At 44.5% G+C, this 11,056-nt stretch overlaps 1 non-coding gene across 1 annotated transcript; it reads left to right on the plus strand.

Annotated features, from left to right (window-relative positions):
- The first annotated feature begins 10,702 nt into the window (after nucleotides 1–10,702).
- Nucleotides 10,703–10,809, plus strand: LOC141624473 (small nucleolar RNA R71). The gene has a single exon (XR_012534279.1). It is a non-coding gene; the product is annotated as a small nucleolar RNA R71 (small nucleolar RNA).
- Nucleotides 10,810–11,056: the final 247 nt, after the last annotated feature.

An 11,056-nucleotide genomic window follows, 5' to 3' on the forward strand; every position in this document is an offset into this window, starting at 1 on the left:
GTAAAGGGAATCGGGACTAGAAACGAGAGTAAAGGGGGTACAAAACCGCCTTAAATGGGGTCGAATATGCATGAAAATAGAGGGAAAAAGAGTGCAAAATGGTCCTATATCAAACCTCCCCACACTTAATCCTTACTCGTCCCCGAGTAAGTCCTTAAACCAAATGTACAAAGCATTATTATGATAGACATGGAGAGTGGATGCACAATATAAGCATCACTCAACTAAACTACTACTTAAGCCGATCGAGTATTAGCGCACTCAACGCCCCTTCAACTCACAATTTGACACCCATGAGGGGAGAGTGCCCTATTGCAAGGCAAGTTGGGTCTTGCTACAAAACTTTTGACACATTCATCATGAAAGCACATAATCAACAAATAGAATGCATCTAACAAAATGATCCACTTTCCTCATCTAAGTGGTCGGATTTTTCAAATAACAAAACATGGTCTCGGTCGGGAGTACCGTCTCTCAGAGTGCCAAATGAGGTGCCAACCCCTAAATGTGACAAAAGCGACCCATGTGTGACCAATGCTCAAGAAACTAATTCGAGAGCGGGGAAAGGGAAGAAAGGGCAAGACCGCCGAGAATTACAAGGCCGACACAAGATTCGACCAAAGGACCCATGACTAAGGGGACCAAGGCAACGACATCCTCACGGTTTTCACTCGTCACTCAATGAAAGAATAGGGTGATTTTTGTGACAAAAAGTAACCAAAATCACTCGACTAACTCGACTAGCGAAAACGTGCCCGCAATCTAATGTGTAAGACCGTCCTAAGTCCAATGAAATGCAAACAATGATAAAAATGCATACAATATGAAGCAAAGGGTTACAACGGGGCTAAGGAGAAGGTCAAAACGGGATTGGTGCAAGCACCGTTTGGACATGTGGAGCTAAAATCAAGAATCGTCGACACATCACATCCCATCTCTTATTGCAACACATGAGACACGTCTATGCCCTAACATAGCAATGATGACCAAAACTATGCAAAAATTGCATAAACCCAACTCAAGTAGGAAAAATTTGATAAAACTCCTTTTATTTCAACAAATGGTAACGTCTACACCGTAACAACGACTCGGTTTCCCAAGTCATGCAAAAAATGTGCAAACCCGACTCATTTTTGGAAAAACATCAATTTGCCCCTTTTTATTTAGCAACGGCTTTTTCTACCCCTTTAAATGATGAGTAGGGGTGTTGCTTGCCTTTTTCTTTTCTTGACAATAAACAAATATATACAACACAAGTAACTCATTTTTTGGCTTTTTTCATGACTTTTTCACTTTTCTATTTTTTTTTTTTTTTTTTTTTTTTTTTTTTTTTTTTTCAAAACCTCTTATTTATATACAACACCAAATGTAGACAAAATTTTCGACCCAATGGACATGTACTTCGTCCATCATCAAATTCCGACTCCACCACCTAGACACTTCTACAAATCATGACCCATTCTTGATTAAGGAGGGGTGTTTTTGGGATGTAGCTCTTTTAGTGGGTATGCCAAAAGGAATAGGCTAAGGCTCAGAGGGGTGAATCAAAAAGGAAATCAATGCAAGGGACGAAACTAAGCTAATTTGGCTTTTGTGAGGTTCATAAAACTGATTTTTGCTTCAAATCATATGCACATAAATGTAATGCAATTTCATGGTCTAAGGACGATGCGACACACTTATGCGTAATGATGTGACACGCCTCGCGAGGAGACCTACTCTCAAACCTAGATGAGGGCGGGGTATGAATGTACCCGCCCTAGGAGGCTCTACCCTTACTTTTGAGTAGTTTAGGTCGAGCCAAAGGCCTAGTCTACGGCCCAAGGTGTCACAAGATCGGTCTAGACTCTTTGGTCAAGCTCCCCCTTCCTTGGCTAACTAAGAGGCCACGGGTGCGAGTCACGAGGAGGGGGAAGGCACAATTGAGCACATAAGTTCATCATGGGGGTACTTGGTTCCCTTCCTTTGACCATGTTCTTCCTTAAAAATTTATTTACAAACTCAATGCAAAAGAAAGAAATGCAACAAGTATTTACATGTGAACAAATGCATGCGGAAATTCAAACAAACATGAAATGAAACGTGCAACAAATTGGCTAAACCTAGCAGCACATCAACACCAAAATTCCAAACGGTCTCCCAAGGAGACACCCAAAGCAACAAAATTCCCATTCTCCTTCAAAATATCCAAGATACTAAAAAGAAAGAATAGTAAAAAGGAGCAAGAGATAGGAAGGATTATACCAAGCGGTCTTCAAGCTCCTTTTTGCCTCAAGTGGTCAATGCGCCGAGCCAAAAGGTTAGACAAAACATATATAAACAATGCAATTTTTTTGAAATTTTCAAAAAATTTTCAATTTTTAGGCATTTTCTTGAATTTTCTTAAATTTACAAGCATTTACAAATATATACAAATATTCACAAGAGTGATATTTCCCTCCCCACACTTGAGATGTACATTGTCCTCAATGGACAAAAGCATAGGGAGTGAATAAGAAAAAGAAAGGAACATATTTTTTTGATTTTTGATTTTCTCAAAGGGAAAATAACATATTTTTGTGATTTTTGGTTTTGAGAAATTAAAAAGACATATTTTTGGGTTTTTTTTTTTAGGCCCTCCCCACACTTATTTATTGACATGGGAGGGCAATAGTGAAATAAAATAACATGTTTATGGTTTTTTTTGGTCATTTTTTCAATTTTTAGTTGTTTTTTTTTTTTTTTTTTTGAAAATGCAATGCATGCTCTATTCTATATGCTAAATTGAAATGACAATGCAAATTACGCTAAGTGAATGCAATTATTAAATGTGACAATATATTACAAAATTGAAATCTAATGCAATCCTATATGATGCAACTAAATGAATTATTAACTAAATGCATGCGAAAAATTTAAATATGGATGAGAAATTTTGATAAAGGGGAAAGATCATACTTGTCATTTGGATTGATTGGGAGGATAAACGAAACCATCAACTCGGGGACTAAGACCCCATCTCATCATCATCATCTTCATCATCTTCATTATCTTCATTACCATCACCATCACCTTGAATTCCCCCGAACTCGGAGTCACGAATGAAATCCCCCGTGTTCAAGAGGGCATCCGAGCTAAAATCCTCCAATGGTTGGCTCACACCAACAAACATCTCCGGGCGCCCTCCGGCACCACTAGACCCGCCCTCTTGGAAGATCGAAGGGGTACCCCCGAACCACCTCGCGTCATGTCCCTCCCCTTGGGAGGTAGGCGGGGTGGGAAAAACCGGAGCGCTAAAATAGTCGGGCCGCAAGTTAATATCTCCGTACTTGAAGGTCCCATCTTCCGGATGTCCACCATCCGGGAATAAATAGTAGGAGGGGTGAAGGCCGGAGGGGTGTTTGTATTGGTTCCTCATACAATCATCATAGACCGGGAATTGACCAAGAGAATGGTCATAGTAAATCCGGTCAAGCCTTTGTTGAAGCCCATGCCGCTCATGTGCGGCGTTTGTCATATTAATCTTCATCTCCGCCATGAAGGAGACGAGGTCGGCATGGAGAGGAGGCGATTGTTGTTGGTGTTGAGAGGAGGACCCCTCTCCTTGTTGCAAGGGGCCGGGGACAAAAGGAGAAACCGGTGTGGCATACCGCAAGGTAGACCTTGCGGGGATGATGGGTCGGCCACGAGCATACCGAAGGTTAGGGTTAATTTGTTGGGGGATGGAGGGATCTACGAGATCTTCAATCTCAAGCAAGTAATATTCTTGGTTAGGTACTACTTTCATTTTATCGGGGTTGGGAAGAGGGATAGAATTCCGATCAACTCCATCAACCCGAATTTGCCAATAGTCTAGGCCATCATTCGGGTTGGTCTTCAACCAACCGAGGTTGTGGTGGATGTAATTTTTGAACAACATTGTATCACCGATCATAGAACGCAACCCACCCAAGTTGACCCTCCGATTGAGCCTCTTCATCAAATGGGTGATGAGTCCACCCACGACAACGGCCGTATTAGAGGCCGGAGAATTGCTAAGCCGCTGTAATGTGAGGGCCAAATGGTGGGCAATGTCAATTTTGAAAGTAGTTGGGTTGGAGCGAAGGTAAGAGCCGAGAATTTCCAATTCCTCCGTTCTAAAATTATGATTTTCCTCTCGGCCAAAGATGGTCCAACCCATGTACCTATGCCAAACCCGGATAGCCGCATTGTGGACTGTGTTGGCGGCTCTCTTGACCCCCTTAACATCATCTAAACCCGTGATAGCCTTCCATAAGGCCCCATGGTCAAATGTCTCGGGTGCCTTGTGAGGAGGGCTAGTGTCAAGCCCAAAATGGGATGCAAAGGTCGGAAGGGTCAAGGAGTAGTCCTTGTTCATCAATCTAAAGTGCAAAAAGGCTACCTTTTGGGTTTGGCGGTGTTTGTCAAGACGGAGGGAGCTCAAAAACTCCCAAGTAAGGCGAACATAGGTCCGCTCATGAATTCCATACATCATTTTCATGCCCACCCCATCAAATAAATCAAGAGTAACTTGATCTAATCCTAGTTCCCTCATGGATTGACGATCAATGAAACGGGTAGGGACAATAGGGCGTCTTTTGAATAAGACAAACTTACCTTTCATTGTGATTGAGGTGAATTGGATGTCCGGGAAGTCGGGGTCGGAGCTCATGTCGGTCGCCGCCGCCGCTACCGCCTCCGCCTGCTGAAGAGCCAAGTCTCCTCTCCTCACTCTCTTCTTTGGGGCCATATTTGTGGTTTTGATGGTGGGTGAAAGGTTGGGAAGGAGGTTGGGTGGTTGTTGGTGGTTGAGGTGGTGGTGGGTGGTGGCTGGAAAGGTTGTGGGAGGTGGTGGTGGGAGTTGTTGAAGGGGATGAGGGAGGTGGAGTTAGGGTTAGAGTGAGAGAGAGGGGAAGGAAGGGTCGAAAATAATGAAGGAAATTGGGTGATTTTGGTGTTAAAACACGATCAGAGTACTCCCAGCCGGTCAGGAGACCGGCCGCCGGTCAACCGGCTGGGAGTTCGGGTGATTTTTGAAATTCCGTAAAAAGGATCGGAAAACTCCCAATGGCCAGAGACCGCCGCCGGTCAACCGGTGGGAGAACACCCATTTCCCAATTTCTTCATTCGTGCATTCCCACCGGTGGACCGCCGCCGCTACAGTGGGACTTCCTTCTTAAGAAAACTTGTTGAAAATCCCTCCTAAGCGTACCCCCAGCCGGTGGACCGGCTGCCGGCCTGCCGGCTGGGACTTCCCTTCAATCCAATTTGATACATTTCCTCACATATATGCACTCCCAGCCGGTGGGCCGGCTGCCGGCCTGCCGGCTGGGACTACCCTTCCTTGAGTTTTCAACAAAATTCCAACAAATTTACAGGAACTTCCCAGCCGGTCAGGGGACCGGCCGTCGGTCAACCGGCTGGGACTCCTTCTCACAATGATTTCTTCAATAAACCCCCTTATTCCAATTCCCATCATTTATTGGCCTCGCTTTCCGTGTTTTCAACTTTCAAACCCGACTCGGGACGTCGGATAAAGGCCAATAAAAGGTCAAACGCTTGTTCATCAAACAAAAACCCCAAGTCTTCAACACTCATGGCCGACAACAATCAAATTGACAAGTAGTATCCATCCAAAATTCCTCGAATTCTTCCTAAATGCATGATATATACAAAGATGCATGGGTTGCCTCCCATGAAGCGCCCTTGTTTATTGTCGTAGGCTCGACGGAGTTATGAATAACAATCAAAAATTTGGAATAAAAGTGGCAATTGAGCTCACATTCTTGATAATAGGGGTCCCGGCAATGTAGTGCTTTAGCCGTTGTCCATTTACCTTGAACGTTTGGTCTCCATCGGAAACTTCAACCGACCCATATGGAAAAGCTCGGACCACGGTGAAAGGCCCCGACCACTTTGACTTCAATTTTCCCGAAAAGAGCTTGAACCTTGAATTAAAAAGGAGAACCAAGTCACCCTCCTTGAATTCCCTCCTTATAATAGCTTTGTCATGGAACCGCTTGGTCTTTTCCTTGTACAACCTAGAGCTCTCATAAGCCTCTAGTCGGAATTCTTCAAGCTCATTGAGGTCAAGTAGCCGCTTCTCCCCGGCGCTCTTTAGGTCAAAGTTTAGTAGACGGATGGCCCAATGTGCCTTATGCTCCAACTCAACCGGTAGATGGCAAGGCTTACCGTACACCAACCGGAACGGTGAAGTTCCTATTGGTGTTTTAAAGGCGGTCCGGTAAGCCCACAATGCATCGTTGAGCTTGGTAGACCAATCTTTCCTTGACCGGCTCACGGTCTTTTCGAGGATCATCTTGATTTCACGATTAGAAATTTCGGCTTGGCCGTTGGCTTGCGGGTGATAGGCAAGGCTCCGCCTATGTTGCACCCCGTGCTTCTTGAGTAAAGCATCAAGAGTCCTCTCCCGGAAATGGGTTCCACGGTCACTTATAACAATTCGTGGGACTCCAAACCGGGGGAATATGATTGTCTCCATGAGCTTGGTCACGGATTTTGCGTCACAAGTCTTTGTTGGAATTGCTTCAACCCATTTGCTCACGTAGTCCACCGCAACAAGAATATACTCATTCCCATTTGATGAGGGAAAAGGGCCTTGGTAGTCAATGCCCCATACATCGAATAGCTCCACCTCAAGTATGTAGTTCATTGGCATTTCATGCCTCTTTGAAATGTTACCACTTCTTTGACACTTGTCACACTTCTTGACGTAGGTGGCCACATCGTGAAATAGGGAAGGCCAAAAGAATCCACATTGGAGCACCCTCGCGGCGGTTTTTCGCGAACTACCATGCCCTCCACTTGGCATGTCATGGCAATGAGAGATTATGGGTTGGACTTCTTCATTGGGGATGCATCTTCTAATTATCCCGTCGGCACAAGCTTTGTAGAGACACGGTTCTTCCCAAAAATATTGCTTAAGGTCATGGAAGAATTTCTTTCTCTTATGGGAATCATAACCGTGTGGGATGACCCCGGATACCAAATAATTTACATAGTCCGCGTACCACGGGGTATCCATCAAAGCTAGTGCGAATAGTTGATCATCCGGTAATGTGTCATCAATTGGCAATCCATCCTTATCCTTGACATGGAGTAGCCGAGAAAGATGATCGGCTACCACATTTTCTACACCTTTCTTGTCTCTAATCTCGATATCGAACTCTTGCAACAATAGTATCCACCGAATCAAGCGGGGCTTTGACTCCTTCTTAATTAGCAAGTGTCTCAACGCCGTGTGATCGGTGTGCACAATAACCTTAGAGCCCACCAAATAAGAACGAAACTTGTTCATGGCGTAAATGACCGCCAAAAGCTCCTTTTCGGTGGTAGTGTAATGTGATTGAGCTTCATCCAAAGTCTTGCTCGCATAATATATGGCATGGAGTTTACCATTCTTCTTTTGTCCTAGCACCGCTCCCACCGCCACATCACTAGCATCGCACATCAATTCGAAAGGTTCTCCCCAAGTGGGAGGTTGCATGATTGGAGCGGTGATGAGAGCTTCCTTCAACCTATTGAATGCATCCAAACACTCATTAGTAAATTCAAATGGCACATCTTTTCCAAGCAACAAAGTTAAAGGTCGGGCAATCAAAGAAAAATCCTTAATGAATCTCCGGTAAAAACCGGCATGCCCAAGAAAACTCCTAATTCCTTTTACATTAGTGGGAGGGGGTAGTGTTTTGATCACTTCAATCTTGGCTTGATCAACTTCCAAGCCCTTACTTGACACTACATGACCCAAAACAACCCCGGATGTCACCATGAAGTGACATTTCTCCCAATTCAAGACTAGACCACTCTCTTGACATCTTTTCAAGACCTTACCCAAATTAGTTAGACATCCATCAAATGAGGTGCCTACGACCGAGAAGTCGTCCATAAACACCTCCATGATGTTCTCAACATACTCGGAAAATATAGCTAACATGCATCTTTGAAATGTAGCCGGCGCATTGCAAAGCCCAAAGGGCATGCGCCTATAAGCAAAGGTGCCGAATGGGCACGTGAATGTGGTCTTTTCTTGGTCATTAGGGTGAATCGGGATTTGGAAAAATCCCGAAAACCCGTCAAGGTAGCAAAAATGAGAATGTTGGGCAAGTCTTTCCAACATTTGGTCAAGGAAAGGGAGGGGGAAATGGTCTTTCCTAGTTGCCTTGTTTAGGCGCCTATAGTCTATGCACATTCTCCACCCGGTTGTGACTCTTGTTGGAATTAGTTCATTCTTATCATTGGTGACTACCGTGACCCCGCCCTTCTTCGGCACAACATGCACCGGGCTCACCCATGCACTATCGGAGATAGGGTATATTATGCTTGCATCATAGAGCTTCAACACCTCCTTCCTAACCACTTCTTTCATAGCGGGGTTAAGGCGGCGTTGAGGCTCAATGGAAGATGCACTCTCATCCTCCAAATGAATGCGATGGGTGCAAAAAGAAGGGCTAATCCCCTTGATATCATCAATTGAGTACCCAATGACATCCTTGTATTTTCTCACAACATCAAGCAATTTTTGAAGTTCGGTGTCATTGAGTGCACTATTGACAATAATAGGGTAAGTATCATTAGGGCCAAGGAAAGCATGTTTAAGAGTAGAGGGAAGAGGTTTCAACTCCACTTGAGGAGGCGTGGATCTCTCCTCTTTCTTATCATCTCTTCTCAAACTTTCAAATTCTTTTTCGGGGTCTTCTTGATTGTTGCTTCCATAGCTAAAGCATACTCCCGGTGCTCCTTGCAATCCTTTACCTTGCCCTCAAGGAACCCTTGCAAACCCTTGTCTTCATCAAATTTCTTCATATCAACCCATTCTTCTACCACATCAATCATATAACAAGACTTTTCTTCCGAAGGCTCTTTCATAGCCTTGTTCAAGGAGAACTCAACCTTTTCTTCACCCACTTGCAAAGAAAGCTTCCCATTCTTCACATCAATCATGGCACCCCCCGTAGCAAGGCAAGGGCGCCCCAATATGATGGGAATATTTGAGTCTTCGGGGATGTCCATTACATAGAAATCACATGGAAATGCAAGTTTCCCCACCTTGAGTGGGACATCCTCCACAAGACCAATAGGGTACCTTACCGACCTATCCGCAAGTTGGAGAGAAACCCTTGTTGGTGAAAGCTCATAACCCTTCAACTTCTTGAAAATTTTTAGGGGCATAAGACTAATGCTTGCCCCCAAATCACACAAAGCTCTCTCAATGTGCACGGTCCCAATCTTACAAGGTATGGAAAAACTCCCCGGGTCTTCAAGCTTTTGAGGAGCTTCATTCATGAGAATTGCACTACACTCTTTGGATAAGCTCACCGTAGTTGTTGGGCTCAAAGAGTTTTTGTTTGAAATAAGCTCCTTCAAGAACTTGCCATAGCTTGGAATCTCCTTCACGGCATCAATGAAAGGCATGGTAATGTTGATACCCTTCATCATGTCCATGAACTTCCCATACTTTTGTTCAAGTTTGGCTCTTGCCAACCTTTGTGGAAAGGGAACCGGTGGTACATAAGTTCTTACCACTTGTTGTTGAGGCTCTTCAACCACCCTTGTTGGTTCATCAATCACTTTTGGAGTTTCCACAACAATTTCCACAAGCTCATCTTTTCCCTCCTTTTCTTCAATTACCTTAGGAGGTTCAACCACCATTTGAGGTTCAATGACATTGCCCGGTCTACTACTCTTCCTTTTCTTGACAAATTCCCGGTCTTCCAAATCTCTACCACTCCTCAAGTGAATAGCATTCATGGTTTTCGGATTTTCCTCGGTTTTACCCGGGAATTTACCTTGGGAGGCTTGTAGTTGGCTCATTTGGGTAGCCAATTGGGAGATTTGGTTGTCCGTCATCCGTTGAGAAGCTTGCATTTGGGTTCTAAGTTGGTTGATGGATGAGGTTGTCTCTTCTTGTTTTTGGGTGGTATGGTTGATGAATTGTGTTTGATGACTCATCATTTGTTCCATCATGAGTTCCATGTTTGACTTTGGTTGGGTGGGTTGTTGGAATGGTTGGAAATTTTGTTGGAAAGGTTGGGTGGTTTGTTGGAATGGTTGGGTGGTTGGTGGGTTAAGTGATTGAAATTGTTGTTGTCTTGGTTGGAAGGTTCTTCCTTGGAAACCCGGTGGACCTTGATTGAATGTCGTGTTTTGTTTTTGAGTTTGGAAGTTTGGTTGTTGTGACTTTTGTTGGAAGGTTGGGTTTTGGACATTTTGAGAGCCATAAGAGAAGTTTGGGTGGGCTCTCAATCCGGGGTGATATTGGTTGTTGTTAAATGCTTGCTTGGCCGGACTAGACTCCCATATCCCGTTCACTTGCTCCATACCACTTCCATCTCCAACCACCAAAGGACACTCATTAGGTGGGTGTCCTTGGTCGCCACAAAGCTCACAACTATAGACTTGGTTCCTCATAGAAGAATTGCTAGATGTTTTGCTTGAGCTCATCAAGGCAACTTGTTGCTTAAGCTCTTCTATCATCTCTTTCACTTCCACATTGTTGGCCGACTCGACCGTTGACTTCCCCTTCCTCTTGTGCCTATCATTGTTCCAATGAAAGGTACGAGAAGCCATTTCTTCAATAAGCTCTTTCGCCGTCTTGTGGTCTATCTTATCCAAAGCTCCCTTCCCCGAGCCGGAATCAAGGTTCATCTTCATATCATTGTTTAACCCTTCATAGAAATTGTTGATGAGCTCATCATCTCCAATACCGTGGTGAGGACATAGCCTTTGGAGGCCCTTGTACCTCTCCCATGCTTCATAAAGGGTCTCATCTTCTTGTTGGGTGAACCCTTGGAGCTCACTCTTGATTCTTGCGGTTCGTTGGGGTGGGAAATACTTGTTGAGAAAAGCCTTAGAGACATCATCCCAAGTCCGAAGAGAGTCGGGTTCACAACTTTTAAGCCACTCCTTGGCACTTCCCCTCAAAGAGTAAGGGAAAAGCCTAAGGCGTACGGCATCCTCCGTCACTCCATTGGCCTTGAACATGTCACAACTATCCAAGAACTCGTTGAGATGCTCGTTGGGGTTTTCGGTGGCTCCCCCTCCGAATTGATTCCCT

The sequence above is a fragment of the Silene latifolia genome, chromosome X, assembly GCF_048544455.1.
Source record: "Silene latifolia isolate original U9 population chromosome X, ASM4854445v1, whole genome shotgun sequence".
Taxonomy (NCBI): Eukaryota; Viridiplantae; Streptophyta; class Magnoliopsida; order Caryophyllales; family Caryophyllaceae; genus Silene; species Silene latifolia.